Here is a 20,083-nt window from a genome sequence, read left to right as displayed (position 1 = left end):
ACTCTATTATCCTCTGACTAAATGATCAATTAAGCCTGACTTCTCTTTTCCCTCTGCTTTTAGAAGGCTGTCCCCTGTTGTTTGAACCCTTCAGCATAATGAAGAACTTGTTGAGATGAACTTTTCCAATGTACCTCTTCAGTTTGGAAGCTTCAATTAGCCTACTGCTCTCTCTCCTCTTTTCCAAAGGAGGCATTATTAAGAGAATGTATTTCAATGAAATGCATGACATTAAACATTCATGGTTTAAATCCTCCAGAGGACCAACCAGCTCTTACAGGAAATATGCTCCAATATGGGAAGCCTCCTCATTGCTTACATGTATTCTTCTTTCAACAAACTATGAGCTTGGATTGATTCAGGCGTATATTACAAAGAAAAGTTCCAGGCACAAAGCATTGAATTACACAAGGGAGCCTGAATACAACATTATATGGAAAAGCTCAATGGATTTAATTCACCATGAATTGAACCTGAGCAGAATTATACAATAGATAATATTATTGTGCTTCCCAGATAAATTAAAGCCGCAAGTACCAAACAGGAATTGTTACTGCAACTGTTTAATTGCAATAACCAGGAATTCCATCATCATCATGGAAGGAGCCGTAAGCTAAGCCAATTGTTAAATTATAAACAGGATATCTGGCGAAATGAGAAACATTTGCAGTTGGAGTAAGTATTTAATAATATCACACATTAGCAAGCTTTGGTGATACATTACACTCTGCTGTATAACTGCTGCAACTGCACAGGAATGGGATACTTAATCTACGTAATTAAACATAAATTTCAAAAAGAAAATGCTGAAACACATTATAAAACAACCGTGCTTATGATGATTGCATAAAAGGCCTGTTCACTGATGGATTTTAACTATGAGCTCCCAGTAGCTCATGCTTACACAACCAAATTACATACTGATGCAAAAATGTAGCCCAACTTACAGGTTCATTTCTGACAATATATGATATTCCACCACAGTTCCATTTATCATTTTACCGTTAATGGGATGAAACAGATTTGTAATTGTTCAATGTTACATTTTAAAGTATTGTTTATTAATGTTCTGTACAGCACAACTACGATTCCAGTAATGGAATCCTGGGCGAGCCTCTCTGACCTCACCCACAGCTGGGATTCTCAGTTCACTCTGGCAGTGGTGGCAGGGTGCGAAGGGCCAGAGAATTCCAACCCTCTTCACCCAACTTGGGTCACTGTCTGTGTGGAGCCTGCATGTTCTCCCCTTGTCTGCGTGGGTTTTCTCCGGGTGCTCCGGCTTCCTCCCACAGTCCAAAAATGTGCGAGTTAGGGCTATCTAATTAGTCCCGCTCCCTGCTCTTTCCCCATATTACTGAAAATTAGCTTTTTGTAAGTTAATTCAACAAATTAATTCTGCAGATTGGCAGCTTTAAACAAAGGAGCATGGAAGCTAAGCAGTCTCTCTCAGCTTAAAGTTATAAAATGAAATCCTTAAATCCTGGAAATACCTCAAATTATCAGACTCATAAATACTGACTCTCAGGCCCCATGTTCTCAATCACATTGTTAGTGATTGACCAACCAGACTCTTCACTAGTGTGTCAGGTAGGATATATCCCCATAGGTCAGTAGGATTCTTTGCACTTGAAAGTAACCCTACTCAGTTAATGGTAGGGCATTGGGGAGAGTTACAGAACAAAGAGATCTAGGGATACACGTTCATTACTCCTTGAAAGTGGAGTCACAGGTGTACAGAGTGATGAAGAAGGCATTCAGCATGCTTGATTCCATTGGTCAGAACATTGAATACAGGAGTTGGGAAGGCCACACTTGGAATACTGTGTACAGTTCTGCTCACCCTATTGTAGAAAGGCCATGCTAAATTGACCCTTAGTGTCAGGGTGTTTATCAGTGTAAATATATGGGGCTACAAGGATAGAGCTTGTGTGGGATTGTGGTCAGTGCAGACTCAATGGGCTGAATGGCCTTCTTTTGCTCTGTAGGAATTCTGTGATAACATGCAGGTTGCCAACGCACATTTCCACATTACGGTATTTTGCCAATTCTTAAACAAACCTGGTCTCCAAGCGTGACAGTAAAAATACGTCATAAGTCAGGGATGATGCAAACGCAATTCCTGCAAGTGATAGAAGTTAGTTATTTCTGCATTAGGAATGAAACAGCATGAAATCCGTCAATTGGATGACCGTGCAGAAATTATATAATGTCAGGGTTCAGGTGACTATTGCTTTAATCTGAGCATTTTGTGATGGGGTTAAAACATGAAATAGAGTTGAGCCACACCTTCATGCGTATAAAGAACAAACAGAACAACACAGAAACAGGGCCTTTAACCCACCAAGCCCATGTGGCACACACGAAAACCATGATTCTCCCATCCCACACTGCGCTAACTTTGTAGTGCAGCAGGAGAATCATGGATCAGCCAATTCGTGGGGTTCTGCAAGCGTTCACGCCACACTTGTGTCTCCTAGTGTCGGTTTCATGGCACAGTCTGCTCCACTCCAAAAATCGGCGGGGAGAGACGCGGAAATGATTTAAATAATCATTTTGCTACAACTTAAATGGGATTAATGTGCCCGGGACTGAATTCTCCAGGCCCGCAAGCCTCTCCCACTCCAGCAGTGTGCCTCACTCCAGCAGGGATTACACTAGCTCCCCACTTTCAGGGAACTAGCAGCCCGACCCGATAGAGTGAAGAGGCGGCAGTCAGGGCCCCCTGAGGATCAGGTGGTGTGGAGGATGGTGCCCCCTGGGTTTGGGCACCACGGCAGGGTCAGCCTGGGCCCCCGGCACTATCCAAGGAGCAAAGTGCCCATGCCCAGGAGTCACCTTGGCACTGCCCTGTGCCAATGGGCAGTGCCAAGGGGCAGAGCCTAAGGGCCGATTGGTGGGGGTGGGAGGTTACACTATCACTCTGCCTTTGGGACCAATTAGGGCAGGAGAGAGATCAGTGATCAGGGCTAGCTGGGGAGCTGGGGTTGGAGTCTGGGCACCTGCACTGTGGAGTGGTGGCAAGAATTGGCACTGGAGGCGGGGGCTGGAGAGTGCAGCAGTCTCGGGCTAGGAGGGTCGAGGGTACAACGTTATTGGGATCGTGGGGCTGGCCAGCAATCGAGCAGGCCGACAAACGGGAGACTGACAGTTCAGGGCCACTGCGCATGCTGGTTTCAGCCTCCCAAGCGGGAATAGGCCTCGTCCCCTGAAATTTAATGATATTCATGCTGGTGGTGTTTGCAGTGCACAGAGCACGAGAGGTTCTAATCTGAGCTCTCTGAAAAAAAAGGCGTGAATTACTCCAGTTTTCCCACAAATTCAACACTTGGAGATTTTTTGAGGGAGAATTCTGCCTGCCACCTTTTTAAATTAAAGATCTTTTGCCTCTATGCGGTCTGTATCCTTCTATTCATTGCCTATTTATGTATCTGTCAAGCTGCCTCTTAAATTTTGTTATTGTCATAGAGTCATAGAGGTTTACAACATGGAAACAGGCCCTTCGGCCCAACTTGTCCATGCTGCCCTTTTTTTTGAACCCTTAAGATCGTCCCAATTGCATGTGTTTGGCTCATATCCCTCTATACCCACCTTACCCATGAAATTGTTTAAATGCTTTTTAAAAGCTAAAATTGTGCCCACTTCTACTACTATCTCTGACAGCTTGTTCCAGACACTAACCACCTCAGTGTGTAAAAACTGCCCCGCTGGACCCTTTTGTACCTCTCCCCTCTCATCTTAAACCTATGATCCAGTTTTAGACTTCCCCACCTTTGGGAAAAGATATTGACTATCTAGCCAATCTACGACTCTCATTATTTTGTAGACCTCTCTAAGTTCACCCCTCAACCTCCTACACTCCAGAGATAAAAAGTCCCACTCTATCCAGTCTCTTCTTATAACTCAAATCATCATGTTCTGGTAGCATCTTAGAGAGCCTTTTCTGCACTCTTTCCAATTTAATAATATCATTTCTATAATAGGGTGATCAGAGCTGAACACAGTATTCCAAGCATGGTCTTACCAATGTCTTGTACAACTTCAACAAGACATCCCAACTCCTGTATTCAATGTTCTGACCAATGAAACAAAGCATGCTGAATGGCTTCTTCACCACTCTGTCCACCTCTGAACACTCCACTTTCAAGGAACTATGAGCCTGTACCCCTAGATCTCTTTGTTTTGTAACTATCCCCAACGCCTTACCATTAACTGAGTAAGTCCTGCCCTGGTTCAATCTACCAAAATGCATCAACTCGCACTTATCAAAATTAAATTCCATCTGCCATTCATCAGCCCACTGGCCCAATTGATCAAGATCCCGTTGTAATCGGAGATAACTTTCTTCACTGTCCGCTATGCCACCAATCTTGGTGCCACCTGCAAACTTAGTAACCATGCCTCCTATATTCTCATCTAAATCATTAATATAAATAACAAATAACAGTGGATCCAGCACTGATACCTGAGGCACACTGCTGGTTACAGGCCTCTAGTTTGACAAACAACCCTTTACAACCACCCTCTGGCTTCTGTCATCAAGCCAATTTTGTATTCATTTAGCTACCTCATCCTGGATCCCATGAGATTTAATCATATGCAACAACCTACCATGTGGCACCTTGTCAAAGGCCTTGCTAAAGTCCATGTAGACAACATCAACTGCACTGCCCTCATCTACCTTCTTGGCTACCCCTTCAAAAAACTCAATCAAATTTATAAGACATGATTTTCCACTCACAAAGCCATGCTGAGTGTCCCTAATCAGCCCCTGCCTCTCTAAATCCTGTAGATCCTGTCTCTCATAATACCTTTCAGTAACTTATCCACTACAGATGTGAGACTTACCAGCCTGTAGTTCCCAGGCTTTTCCCTGCAGCCCTTTTTAAACAAAGGCACAACATTTGCCGCTCTCCAGTCTTTAGGCACCTCACCTGTGACTATTGATGATACACAAATATCTCTGACAGGGGACCTGCAATTCCCACTCGAGCCTCCCACAATATCCTGGGATACACTTCATCAGGTCCCAGAAATTTATTTACCTTGATGCACTTTATAACTTCCAGCACCTCCTTCTCTGTTATATGTACGCTCCTCAAGACATCTCTATTTATTTCCCCAAATTGCCTAACATCCATGCTTTTCTCAACAGTGAATACTGATGAGAAATGTTCATTTAAGATCTCACCCATCTCTTGCGGATTCACACATAGATGACCTTGTTGATCCTTAAGAGGCCCTACTCTCTCCCTAGTTACTCTTTTGCCCTTTATCTATTTGTAGAAACTCTTCGGCTTTTCCTATGCCTTATCTGCCAAAACAATCTCGTGTCTCCTTTTTGCCCTCCTGATTTCTCCCTTAACTCTACTCCTACATCCCTTATGCTCTTCAAAGGATTCACTTGATCCCAGCTGCCAATGCAGATCATGTGCCTTCTTCTACTTCTTAACCAGGGCCTCAATATCCCGAGTCATCCAGGGTTCCCTAATTCTACCAGTCTTGCCCTTCACTCTAAGAGGAACTTGAATGCTGGTGAACACATTTTTAAAAGCCTCCCACTTACCAGATGCCGCCTTCTCACAGACTCCCCCAGTTAACTTTTGAAAGTTCCTGCCTGATACCATCAAATATTGTATCTGTTTCTACCGCCTCCTCTGGCAGCGCATTCCAGGCACTTACCACCCTCTGTGTAAAAGAAAAACTGCCTCTCATATCTCCTTTAAACTTTACCCCTTTCACCTTAAACTTACGTTCCCCTCGTAATTGACATTCCTACCCTGCAAATAAGGCTCCATTCTCACCATCTCCCTCATAATTTTGTAAACTTCTACCAGGTCATCCCTCAGCCTCCAGCTCAGCACATTTGCAGCGAGCTCACTTTGTGTGCTGGTGCCAGATATAAAATGCAGTAAGTTTGCATCTCAGCTGAAAAACACCACTTAAAATACTTCTAAATTATGTCATTGGAAATTACATAACTGTCACGTTGTTTCCCACCCTTTCTTTGCATTCTGACTGCCTTCTATCTTTACCCAGCTCTGCTTATTACTGCTGCTGATTTAGGATTTAGGCCCAGGTTTGAACTTAATGAATGCCAGCATCATACGTCTTTAACTGCTGCCCTGTATGTCTGATCAGTGGCAAATGTCTGCAGCGGCCGCAGATACAAGAATCTTTTTTGCAGTTATACCGGAATCGAATTTCACAATGGCCAGAGAACATACGAGAGGGCCAAGGCCACTAAAGGTCCCGTTCACATGTTTGTTCTCCACTCCCCCTGTCAGCTGCTGGTGTGAAAGATTATACCAGCCAGTTCCCACGCTAAACATTATGAGCCTAAGGTGCGAAGGGGAGATGGAGGTGATCCCTGGAATTGAGGGTTGGTACAACTTGTATTGAGGGCAGGGAGCGAGGGGGAGAGGGTGATCTGATTGTCATTTCAGCCGGTTCAGTTGTGCTGAAACACTGCATGATTCTAATCAACTAGGAAAATCAGAAACTGTTGATCAAATGCTCCCTAGTTAATATTAATACAGGCCGTCTTTGGACTCACGACACAATTGGTTTCAATAAACTGTGTTGTGAGTCGACACTTCATAAGTCGGAGCTGACTTTGCCACAGGTATGATGGTATGAATGGGAAATTGGTTCTGGTGGGGTTAACTGTTCTCAACTCTTGCTCTGTCAAGTTGCTGAGACAGCTGTTAATGCCTGCACACCTTAGCATAAGTTCCTCGGTTAATGTGGGGACATAATGAAGCCATTCCATCACTGTCAATTACCTCTTTAACCTTGAACTTCTGCAGGTCTGAGCACATGTTAAATATAACATAAGCGTATAAATGTATTAAAATTGCGATAGTTCTGCTAAAACATTTAATGGAATAGAACACTTTTTTCTAACTTAATAAAGTTTATTTATTTGTGTCACAAGTAGGCTTACATTAACACTGCAATGAAGTTACTGTGAAAATCCCCCCCGTCGCCACGCTCACCTGCCTGTTTGGGTACACTGAGGGAGAATTTAGTGTGGCCAATGCACCTAACCATCATGTCTTTTGGGCTGTGGAAGGAAATCGCAGCACCTTTTTAAAAAAGTTTTTAAAAGCTTTTTCTTTAAAAAAACTCTGAAAAAAAAGACCTGGCCAAAACCCACAGGGAGAATGTGTAGATTCTGCACAGACAGTCGTCCAAGCAGAGAATCGAACCTGGGTCCTATGACATTGTGAAGCAGCAATGCTAGCCACTATGCCACCATGCTGCCCTAATAAAGGCAGTTTGAACTGTCCAGTCATACCGGTAAGTGGTGCAGAAGGTCAATGCGAATTTGCAAACACGCTGACATGACATCATTGTCAAATCAGAATGAAGTGTCGACTTATAAACATTGTAAGTGCTGGTTGTCGTAACTCGAACATTGTAAAGTCAAGGATTGCCTGTATTTTAATTTATCTCCGGTGGATGGGAGCAAAAATACATCTATTGCACATCATATGTTTCCCTCCTCTGTACCCCATGTACACTTGTGATAGGCTGACGATATTGCCAAGGTCACAGCAGATGGGAAAGCGTGTTCTTTGCCAAGGATGAAAGCTTCTTCTTCAGATAAAATTGGAGCAAGAGGGAATAAAAATCAAATCGTTCATTCCCTGTCCTCATTTTCAAGTATTGGTCATATTGATCTCCCAAGCGGTTTATTTAAAGGGGAACCCATCCATTGTGCAGCTGATGGCTCTGGTTTCCAATTCTGCAGCCTGATTTCTCTCCCCCCTGCACTCAGCAAAGCAATTTTCAGGCCTCATCGCAGATGCAATGTTAAAGGGAGTGGGTAAAAGGAATATTCTCTATCTCCTTTTCAAAAAAAAAGATTGCATCTACACACTGCCTTTCGTGACCACCTGATGTTTCAAAATGCTTTACAGCAAACTGAAGTAAATGTAGTCGCTATGGTAACGTAGGAAATTTGGCAGCCAATTAGAGCACAGCAGGATCCCACAGGCAGCAATGCGATGATGGCCAAATACATAGAATCCCTGCAGTGCAGAAGGAAGCCAATTGGCCCATCGAGTCTACACCGTCCACAATCCCACCCAGGCCCTATTTCCCGGAACCCCACATATTTACCCTGCTAATCCCGACACTGGGGTCAACTTAGCATGGCCAACCAACCTAACCTGCACATCTTTGGACACTGGGAGAAAACCGGAGTACCCGGCGGAAACCCATGCAGACACGGTGAGAATGTGTAAACTCTTTGACTGTTTAACTCCAAGATTATTTAGTTTTGACGCTGGTTATTGGATAATTATTGGCTGGGACACCAAGCATTGCTACAATGTCATTCTTTAAAAGAATGCAATGGGATCTTTTACATTCATCAGCAAGGGAAGACAGGGGCTTGGCTTACCATCTCACCTGAAAGATGAGCCCTCTGACACTGCCTTACTGCTCATTCACTGATGACAGGAAGAACCTGCAGTCAGTCTTTCCTTAACATAGGTTGATTCATATCACACAGACAGCACAGGCTCCCTTCTTCCCTCCCCAGCTTATTAAGAATAATGCCCTAACAGCTGTTCTCACTTCCAACTAAAGCTTGCACTTCATTGGAACAGGATTGTAAAATTAACATCAGTGCTGTACTGGAATGTTAGCCCAGAGTTTTGCACTCAACTCCTGGAGGGGAGAGTTTTATGGCCTCGATGCAGCAGGAATTCCAACCTCCATCAACTTTGGTGAGAACGGAAGATCCTGCCAATGGGAAATGCTGTAAAATTTCATTCCTGGAGTGAGAATTAAACCCCAATCTTTGATACAACAGCAAGAATGATACCAACTGAGCCACGTCGACACCATCAATTATGTTAACAGCGGGATTCAAACCCATGGGCCAGAGGAGTTTTAAACTCCTTGGCTGTGTTAAATGGATGATGATCCATATTTCCCTGTCAGAGGTGAAGTTATAACATTTGCCAGTGATTGTCCAGACAAATGCATACTTACTTTATCCAGAGACAGCAGCAGAAACGTTCTCTTCATGCTGAAACAGAGCCTGGCATTGAGACAAACATTGAGATCATGCAACTTGGCATATTGCCAGTGGAGCCGCGCCTCATTTTGGGGTCACCATATCAATTTCACTTTGGGGATACCAGTAGTCACCATTATTCAATGGGGCAGCACGGTGGCACAGTGGTTTGCACTGTTGCCTCACAGCACCAGGAACCTGGGTCAATTCCTGGCTTGGATCACTGTCTGTGTGGAGTCTGTATGTTCTCCCCAAATCTGTGTGGGTTTCCTCCGAGTGTTCCAGTTTCCTCCCACAGTCCAAGGCGTGTGGATTAGGTTGATTGGCCATGCTAAAATTGCCCCTTAGTGTCCTGAGGTGCGTAGGTTAGAGGGATTGTTGGTAAAATATGTAGCGATATGGAGGTAGGGCCTGGGTGGGATTGTGGTCAGTGCAGACTCAATGGGCCGAAGGGCCTCTTTCTGTACTGTAGCGTTCTATGTGGTTCTATGTGCTGGTTTAGTGCATTGGCCATGCTAAGTTCTCCTTCAGTGTACCTGAACAGGCATCCGAGTGTGGCAATTAGGGGATTTTCACAGTAACTTCATTACAGTGTTAATGTAAGACCACTTAAGAACATAAGAACATAAGAAATAGGAGCAGGAGTAGGCCATCAAGCCCTTCGAGCCTGCCCCGCCATTCAATAAGATCATGGCTGATCTGTCGTGGCTCAGTTCCACATTCACGCCCTCTCCCCATAACCCTTAATCCCCTCTCTTATCAAAAACCCATCAACCCGCGTCTTAAAAATATTTAGTGAGGTAGCCTCCACCACTTCAACGGGCAGAGAATTCCAGAGATTCACCACCCTTTGAATGAAGAAATTCCTCCTCAACTCTGTTCTAAACCACGCCCCCCCCTTTATCTTGAGGCTGTGCCCCCTAGTCCTACTATCCTTTCTGAGCGGGAAGAGTCTCTCCACCTCTATCCTATCCATCCCATTCATCATCTTATACGTCTCAATGAGATCTCCCCTCATTCTTCTAAACTCTAACAAGTACAAGCCTAGTTTATTCAGCCTCTCCTCATAGCTCAACCCCCTCAACTCCGGCATCAGCCTAGAAAACCTCCTCTGCACTCCCTCCAAGGCCAAAATATCTTTGCATAAGTACGGCGCCCAAAACTGCACACAGTACTCCAGCTGCGGCCTCACCAATGCCCTATACAGCCGCAGCAAGACCTCCCTACTTTTATATTCAATCCCCCTCGCTATGAAGGCCAGCATCCCATTTGCCTTCCTGACCACCTGCTGCACCTGCAAGCTGGGTTTTTGCGACTCATGCACAAGGACCCCGAGGTCCCTCTGCACCGTCGCTTGCTGCAGTTTTTCGCCACGTAAGTAATAATCCTTCCTACCATTATTCCTACCAAAGTGGACCACCTCGCACTTGCCAACATTAAATTCCATTTGCCATTTCCTGGCCCATTCGCCCAGCCTATCTAGATCCTTCTGCAGACTCTCCACACCCTCCACACAATTGGCCGTTCCACCAGTCTTGGTGTCATCAGCAAATTTCGACTCTTGTGACTAATAAATAAACTTTAACTTTACCGAGGTAAAGACACACATCAGTCTTCAGCTCAATGGCAAGATGGATGCTTTTAATTATTTTTAATATATTCAAATGGTTAAAACTTCTAAAAACTGACGTAAACTTTTAAGTTTTTTAAACAATTTTACCATAGGTTTTAAAAGTTTGCTGGGATCAGTTTCTCGGCCATTAATGCCACTTAGCTCTTCATCGCCGTTCCCGCCTCCCTCACCCCCACCCCACATCTTCCCAGCTCACACCTGGCTCTGCATCCCTCGCTCTCCCCATTTATGGCACACAACAACAGTTCTCCCCTAGCACCAGGAGTGGGGAAGGGGGGTCAGCTCTGACTCCCCTCCTCTCCCACATTGTTCAATCCCCCTACTCCAGCTGCCCTGTCCCTCTTCCCCTGCCATCCCACTGACCCCTCAGTACCCGTCTCCCCCGCCCATTGATGCCAAGAGCAACAGTTGAGAAGCACTGGGTGAAGGGGAGTGGTAAGAGTTAGTGGTGCAGTGAAGAGGCCGAGCAGGGGGGAAGTGCCAGAGGAGTGAGGTGAAGCAGGGAGAAGAGCAGCCAGGACTGCCTGGGGGGGGGTGGGTATGTGGGTGGGGAAGAGAGTTCAGTGCGCAGGGTGGAGAGGAGCCACTCTGCAACACTGAGAATGGAGCCTGGCTGCTTGGTTTTGGAGTGTTTTGGATGCAGTGGAGAAAGGATTCTGGGCTACCGGAAGAGGAGCTGGCATCGGAGAGGAAATGCAGAGGAAGAGGGAACCAATGGTGCTGTGGGAAGGAAGGGAGAAAAGCCAATGGTGTGGGAAGATGTGCTGGGATTCGATGGGGTGTTTTGCTACATGTGGACATCTGGAGGGGCCAGGAACACTGGAGGCAAGGGATACTGGGGACAAGGTTGGGGTTTCATGCAGGGGGCAGACAGGTTCTTGGCGGAGCAGGAAAATAATGAAAAACAAAATTATTCACTATTAACATTACATAATTTTTACCATCTGGTATTTTTTGGAGAAAAGCAGAGCATTTGGAAGGAAGATTCGTTGGTTTACACCTATGAATATTAATTGGCAAGCTCAGTACACAGCAGAGAGTAATGGAACCATTGGTTGCTGATCACATGGTGCAAGCAACCTGAATGTACTTGAAGGCAGGCTGCCTCTTCAAGGGAAGGGGAAAAATAACTAGATTGCTTCTATGGAGATTCTTGCAAAGTGAATGCAAGGGCACAGAAGGGATTGTGACTAATATACTGGCTGGTAGGGGCATTTGCATGTGAGTAGCAGGAGAGGGTGCCATGGGCTGCAGGGGACCTGGAGACTTATGGGGTACCCCTGGGAGCAGCTGGTCAAAGAGGTCAACTCCTTAACATTAACAGTGCAATGAAGTTAGTGTGAAAATCCCCAAGTCGCCATACTCCGGCTCTTATTGAGGCACAGTGAGGAGAATTTAGCATGGCCAATGCACCTAATCTTTTGGACTGTGGGAGGAAACAGGAGCACCCCGAAGGAAACCCACGCAGGCACGGAGAGAATGTGCAGACTCCGCACAGACAGTGACCCATGCCGGCAATCAAACCCAGGTACTTGGTGCTGTGAGGCAGCTCATTGACAGGTGCCATCACATTGATAGGTGATCAATGTCAGTCAATGTATCTTCACACAACCTCTTTTAACCTCTTTTATCAACCACGGAGCTGGACTCTGCTGTTGTTCAATTCCTCATCCCTCAGTTAATATTTAGGGGGATCTTATAGCAAGTATATGATGGGCATTAAATGTCCTCTTATGGCTTAAATTGATCCAATTGGGGTGGGCTTCCTGGCACCAGTAGTATAATTCTAGTAGTGGCAGGGGTAGGTGACAGAGGGGGGCCACTCTCTGGATTAAATTTCACCTTTGCTTTCAAACCCATTGGCAGGGGAGTATTAAATCCAGCACAATATATTTGTTTATTAACTAATTAATTTACCTACTTTCAAAGAGTAATCTTTACAGTTTTGCAGCTCCTCGTCTAAGCCACTGCTCTAACTTCGCAGCAAAAAAATGGTTATACTCAACAACCAATCAGCCTGCTGTCGGGAGTGTTCACTCCTTGATTACTTCCTGCTCTCTTTTGTCCTGCTCTCACTCTCGATCTTTGCTCCCAATCCTATCAGTCTGCCACTCCTGCTACTTCCATACCTCAGCTATTGCACAGTGCCTCTCTTGTAGTGTTCTCTAACCTCTACTCTTGCTCCTTTTATCCCATTCACTCTCAGTTATTGGTCTGCTCTCAACGTGCACACAATTTCGGGGTTCTAAGCAGACCAATTGAAGAAAAATTCTGGCATTTGAGAGGATTTGATAATGACCAATGCAAGCTTCTACATCATATTTAATTTTTAAAATTTATTTATTAGTGTCACAAGTAGGTTTACATTAACACTGCAATGAAGTTGGTGTGAAAATCCCCTCATCGCCACACTGAGGGAAAATTTAGCATGGCTAACATACCTAACCAGCATTTCTTTCAGGAGGAAACCGGAGCAGACACGGGGAGAATGTCACAGACATTGACCCAAGCTGGGAATTGAACATGGGTCGCTGGTGCTGTGAGGATAGCAGTGCCAACCACTGTGCCATCATGTCACCCTGTGTCCAAACACTTGCAGCATTAGTTATTTCATCCCTCAGTCAGAAGGTCAGGGGTTCATGCCTCACAACCAGACTAGAGAATGGAACAGTAACAAAGGATTAATGCTTTGTTGGAGGTTCCACCTTTCAGTGTGATGGTGACCTGAGGCTGTAAACAGAGCCTATGGTATTAGTCAAAAACGGGGGTGAGATTTTCTCCAATATCCACAAAGGCTAACTTTGGAGACAAAGAGCAGCGTTGAGGCCGCCAACAGCCATTAAGCCTTTTTCCACCATATAGTTTGAAACTATGAAGAATTCCAATCACAGGTTCCCTGACGTATTGCTGGTGGGTGACCTCTGCTTCGCCCACCCCACCATCAAATCAGGCACTTGGTGATCTGGGCACCATTTTTAATGGCCACCCCAATGCATAATGAACAAACCAGGAAACAATCTTCATCCAGGTGTACCTCTTGGCGACCTCCCAGCATCCAGCTGGCACTACCCTGGCAAGCACTGGCATCCAGCTGGCACTACCCTGGAATTACTGTAGCATGACACTCTCCACCATCCACCTCCCCACCCCCCCTGAGTGCTGCATTCAGCTCTAAGTTCCCCTGACCATGCTGCTCGCCAGGTGCACAACTTCTGATTCCAGTTGAGTTTCACACCATCTTGCTATCATGCCACCATGGATGGATTTGTTGACATTGTGGCGGTGGGGGGGAGCTATGATTCTGATCTAGAGACAGCTCAGTGGCACAGTGGTTAGCAGTGCTGCCTCACAGCGCCAGGGAATCGGGTTCAAGTCCGGGCTCGAGTGACTTTGTGGTGTTTACACATTCTCCCCGTGTCTGCATGGGTTTCCTCTGGGTGCTCCTGTTTGCTCCCATGCTGCAAACTTGTAAAGTTGTTTGGCCATGTTAAATTGCCCCTGAGTGTGTGATTAGCAGCCTAAATACATAGGGCTACCTGGATGGGATTGTTGTCCATGCAGGCTCGATGGACTGAATGGCCTCCTTCTGCACTATCGGGATTCTGTGATTCTAGTAGCCTGACCATTAAAAGTTAATTCATTACAATGAGGTTCTCAATGTTGAGCTTTGGAAAATGCAGCCCATTATTGTCAGGGAGGGGAAGGAACAATCACTTCCTTAGACATCATCCTCAAACATGACTTTTGTCTTCTCGTACATATTTTCTACTCCTGTCACTGACCCCACCGGACGTGAACAGATAATCTCTGCCGATCATTCTGGGTGTCATTAGTAATAATCATCCTGCTAGTCGACAGTGTTAAAAACATAGAACAGCTGATAGTTCGTCTTGCCATTGTCTATGGGATCTTGCTGTGTGGGAATTGGCAGTTGCACTTGCCCGCTAAACAATTGTAACTGCTCTCCAAGATTAATTTACACCTTGTGAAGCATGTTGGAACGTCTTGACAATATGAAAGGTGCTAAGTAAGTGCATTTAACAAATCAATCAATCAGCTACCAACTGAGGCAAAAAAGCAAATGACAGCAGCGTTGTGTAATAAATTACATTTTACCTGGGTCCTTGAAGTTGAATTTTTTTAACCTCAAATTTCTCTGTAAAGATAGCTTCAGCTCATAAGGAGCTGCACGCAACATTTCATTTTATTTTTTGAAACATATCGTCCCATTTGGCAGAATGATGGGCTGTTCCTTAATATACAAAGACAACTCTCAAATATTTCTCACCATTATGAAAAGCTGACTCTTTGTGACAGAGGTTGGTGAAATGTTCTCTCCCTCAATGTCAGTGAAACAAAGAAGATAGTCATTGATTTCAGGAAACTTACTGGAGGACATGCCCCTGTCCACATCAACGGGGATGAAGTAGAAATGGTCAAGTGCCTCAGGTTTCTCGGTGTCCAGATCACCAACAGCCTGTCCTGGTCCCTCCATGCCGAAACTATAGTTAAAAAAAGCCTACCAACACATCTACTTTCTCAGGAGGCTAAGGAAATTTGGCATGTCCACCCTAGAAGGCATCCATCCTGGTTGTATCACAGCTTGGTATAGCTCCTGCTCTGTCCAAGACCACAAAAAACTACAAAGGGTTGTGAATGAAGTCCAGTCCATCATGCAAACCAGCCTCCCACCCATTGACACTGTCTACACTTCCTGTTGCCTCAAAAAAATCAGCCAGCATAATCAAGGATCCCAACTTCCCTGCCACCTTCTTCCGTCAGATAAAAGGTATGAAAGTCTGAGGCCACATACCAACCAACTCAAGAACTGTTTCTTCCCTGCTGCCATCAGGCTTTTGAATGGACCTACCGTATACTAAGTTGATCTTTCTCTACACTCTAGCTATTACTGTAACACTACATTCTGCACTATAAGGGAATTAAGGTTTATGGGGAGCAGGCGGGTTAGTGGAACTGATCCACTTCAGATCAGCCATGATCTTATTGAATGGCGGGGCAGACTCGAAGGGCTAGACGGCCTACACCTGCACCTATTTCTTATGTTCTTATGTTATGTTCTTTCCTTTTTTATACAGTATGATTTGTCTGTATATCATGCAAGAAACAATACTTTTCACTGTATACTAATACATGTGATAATAATAAATCAAATCAAATCAAAATCAAACAATTTGATTGTATTTAGAAACAGTTCTTTTTTACACTAAATACATGAACAGTATTTAGTTAATAGTTTGAAGTTTTGCCTCATCTCAACGAAGTGCTATTTTAGGCCAGTTTCTAGAAATAAGCTTCAGAGGGAGGCATGTGGGTTGTGTTATGATTTGTGTGTCATGCTGTTATTTTATTAAATATTAGGGAGAAAAAGGTTATATTCTCAATCATCAAGAATGTAGGGATCTTTTTACACAGATGACTCTAAACCAGTAGATCGCCACCAAACAAAAAAAATTAAAATTGTTCTTCTTTGACAATTCTGAGCTTCTATTGAAGTATAGACTCCCTACAGTGCAGAAGGAGGCCATCTGGCCCAATGAACTGAACCAACAATAATCCCACCCAGGCCCTGTCCCCGTATTTCATGTATTTACCATGTTGGCCCCTCTGCGAGTAAGGGACAATTTAACATGACCAATCAACCTAACCTACACATCTTTGGACACTAAGGGGCAATTTAGCATGGCCAATCAATCTAAGCAGCATGTCTTTGGACAGTGGGAGGAGTCCACTGCATCCGAAGGTAACCCCTACAGACACAGGGAGAATGTGCAAACTCTACGCACTCAATGACTCTAGGCCAGAATTGAACCCAGGTCCCTGGCGCTGTGTGGCAGCGGTGCTAACCAATGCACCACCATGGCACCTATGCCACTTAATGGTCATCTAAGGGCTTTTTAGGCAAGCAGCTGAATGACAAATAAGGATGAAAATATCAAAATGACTGAACCAACATTTCAGGTGGGAATGGTAGATGGAGTTCCCCTTCCTGCTTGCCCTTAAGGCCTGAAACCACTGGACCTCCCTCCGACCGCATACCCCCAACCAAGCTTATCCCCCAGGACAACAAACAACTCTGTTTGTGTACCCCCCTGTAAGAAGTGTCACAACACCAGGTTAGAGTCCAACCAGTTTATTTGATAGTAATCTCATAAGCTTTCGGAAATGGTGTTCCTTCGTCAGGTGTTTGGAAGGTTCTGGTCAGAGAAGGGCATATAAAATCACACACGGTTTACAGAATACTGATTAGAATGCAAGTCTTTACAGATAACCTGCTATTCAAGTCTTAAAGATGCAGACAATATGAGTGGAGATAGCATTAGCATAGGTTAAAGAGATGTGTATTGTCTCCAGACCGGATAGTAAGTGAGATTTTACAAGCCGAGGTAAGTCATGGGGGTTATGGATAGTGCAACATGAACCCAAGATCCCTGTTGAGGCCGTTCTCATGTGTGCGGAACTTGGCTATCAGTCTCTGCTCAGCGACTCTGCGCTGTCGTGTGTCGTGAAAGCCACCTTAGAGAACGCTTGCCCGAAAATCAGAGACCGAATGCCCGTGACCGCTGAAGTCCTCGCCAACAGAAAGGGAACAGTCTTGCCTGGTGATTGTCGAGCGATGTTCATTCATCCGTTGTTGTAGCGTCTGCATGGTCCCCGCAATGTACCTTGCTTCGGGACATCCTTTTTTGCAACGTATCAGGTAGACAACGTTGGCCGAGTTGCAAGAGTATGTACCATGTACCTGGTGGATGGTGTTCTCACGTGAGATGATGTCATCCATGTCGATGATCTGGCATGTCTTGCAGAGGTTGCTGTGGCAGGGTTGTGTGGTGTTGTGGTCACTGTTCTCCTGAAGGCTGGGTAGTTTGTTGCGAACAACTGTCTGTTTGAGGTTGTGCAGTTGTTTGAAGGCAAGAAGTGGGGGTGTGGGGATAGTCCTAGTGAGATGTTCGTCTTCATCTATGATGTGTTGAAGACTCCGGAGAAGATGTTGTAGCTCCTTGGCTCTGTGTACCCCCCAGCCACCCCCTATCCTTCCCTCCCTGGTACACCTGTCACTCACCTTTACCCCAGCTCCCTGCAGTTGGTTCCAGGCATGTTGCTGCAGTGCATCCTCCGACCACAGCAGCACTATGCCTGGAGGGGTTGTTCTACCTGATTCGCCAGCAGGCGAGACATCCGTCCAAGTAAAAATGGCCTTCTGCCAATCAATGCTCGTTAGAGAGCGAAGTGGCAGTGGGCCTGTCAGAGTTGGTGAGGATGTGTTGGCTGCTGACTCTCCAGAGGGCGTCTTCAGGCCTATAATTATTTACAGAGAAAATGCAATCTGGAACACACATCAGAATTCTGAAATGGTGGCTTTCATTCCTCTAATTGCACCATTCGACGAGGGGGAATTTCTGAAAGACCATGAGACAAGCCTTTGAATCGTGCTTTTCCAGCATTGTCATTACCACTCATTAAGATCATTAGCGCTCATTGAGAAGAGTCCTGTTTTACATTGCTAACAATCATATAATGCTAGCTCTTTCTCACCTCACACGATTATTGGCCTATTTCCAGCAGGAACAGCTGGTCCTAAAAGTGTTGCTACATGGAGTGATTATTACTATTGATTGGAAGGTCAGCATTGGTCATTTCACGGCTCATATAAGCAATGCTTCAAGCCCATGAAAATGCAAAATTAGAATGCACATGAAATAAAAAGTTATGTGGAGCTGGTAGGTGGAAGGCTATTACTGATGCGTATCCACTAGATAGTTTAAGTGCCACAACGTACAGTGCTAATTGCCACAGTGTGAGCCCTCCCATAAGTGGCAGCACAGGTTTTATGGTCTTTAAGCAAAGGTTGTGGCAGCAAATTGCAGCATCACTGGAATGTACTCTGGGTGACTCATTAGCAGCACATGGTAGGTCAGACAGCTAATAAATGTTCCGTAGAGGATGGAAGAATCAAGGCAACTATGAAAGTCATGCCGTAAAGTACTCACAGCAGAGCCACACCGGCCACTATGGCCTGCTCTATTCCTATACCATAACAGGAGGCTTTTGTTTTTCAGAACTGAGGGACGAAGGCTCAGAGAGAAAAAAAGATCAACTGCAAAGGATGGCACGGTGGCACAGTGGTCAACACCGCTGCCTCACAAAGCCAGGAATCCGGGTTCAGATCCTGGCTTGGATCACTTTCCATGCCGACTCTGCACATTCTCCCCATGTCTCCCCATTTCCTTTCACAGTCTGAAAGATGTAGCTGTAGGTGTAGTTGTAGGAAATAGCGAGGCATCTTGAGGGGAACTGCTTGATGGAGCAGACGCAGCACGGTTTCGTTAAAGGGAAGTCGTGTCTGACAAATTCACTGGAGTTCTATGAGGATGTGTCTAGGATAGAGGAGAGCCGGTGGATGTGGTCTTTCTTGATTTTCAGAAGGCGTTTGACAAGGTGCCTCACAAGAGGTTATTGCAGAAGGTCAGGGGACATGGAGTTGGGGGTAGGGTGTTAGCGTGGATAGAGGACTGGTTGTCAAATAGGAGGCAGAGAGTGGGGGTCAATGGGTGCTATTTGGATTGGCGGATGGTGACTAGTGGAGTGCCCCAGGGGTCGGTGCTGGGGCCTCAGCTATTTACCATTTATATAGATGATCTGGAGGAGGGAACCGAGTGTATGGTGTCGAAATTTGCTGATGACACCAAGACTGGGGGAACGGCAAATTGTGCGGAGGGTGGGGAGAGTCTACAGAAGGATCTAGATAGGCTGGGCGAATGGGCCAGGAAATGGCAAATGGAATTTAATGTTGGCAAGTGCAAGGTGGTCCACTTTGGTAGGAATAATGGTAGGAAGGATTATTACTTACGTGGCGAAAAACTGCGGCAGGCGACGGTGCAGAGGGACCTCGGGGTCCTTGTGCATGAGTCGCAAAAACCCAGCTTGCAGGTGCAGCAGGTGGTCAGGAAGGCGAATGGGATGCTGGCCTTCATAGCGAGGGGGATTGAATATAAAAGTAGGGGGGTCTTGCTGCGGCTGTATAGGGCATTGGTGAGGCCGCAGCTGGAGTACTGTGTGCAGTTTTGGGCGCCGTACTTACGCAAGGATATCTTGGCCTTGGAGAGAGTGCAGAGGAGGTTTACTAGGCTGATGCCAGAGTTGAGGGGGTTGAGCTATGAGGAGAGGCTGAATAAATTAGGCTTGTACTCTTTAGAGTTTAGAAGAATGCGGGGAGATCTCATTGAGACGTATAAGATGATGAATGGGATGGATAGGATAGAGGTGGAGAGACTCTTCCTGCTCAGAAAGGATAGTAGGACTAGGGGGCACAGCCTCAAGATAAAGGGGGGTGCGGTTTAGAACGGAGTTGAGGAGGAACTTCTTCACTCAAAGGGTGATGAATCTCTGGAATTGTCTGCCCG

Source organism: Carcharhinus amblyrhynchos, chromosome 1, assembly GCF_965287045.1.
Source record: "Carcharhinus amblyrhynchos chromosome 1, sCarAmb.v2.hapA, whole genome shotgun sequence".
Classification (NCBI taxonomy): Eukaryota; Metazoa; Chordata; class Chondrichthyes; order Carcharhiniformes; family Carcharhinidae; genus Carcharhinus; species Carcharhinus amblyrhynchos.
The sequence above is the reverse complement of the archived record's forward strand: the minus strand, read 5'-3'. Positions refer to the sequence as shown.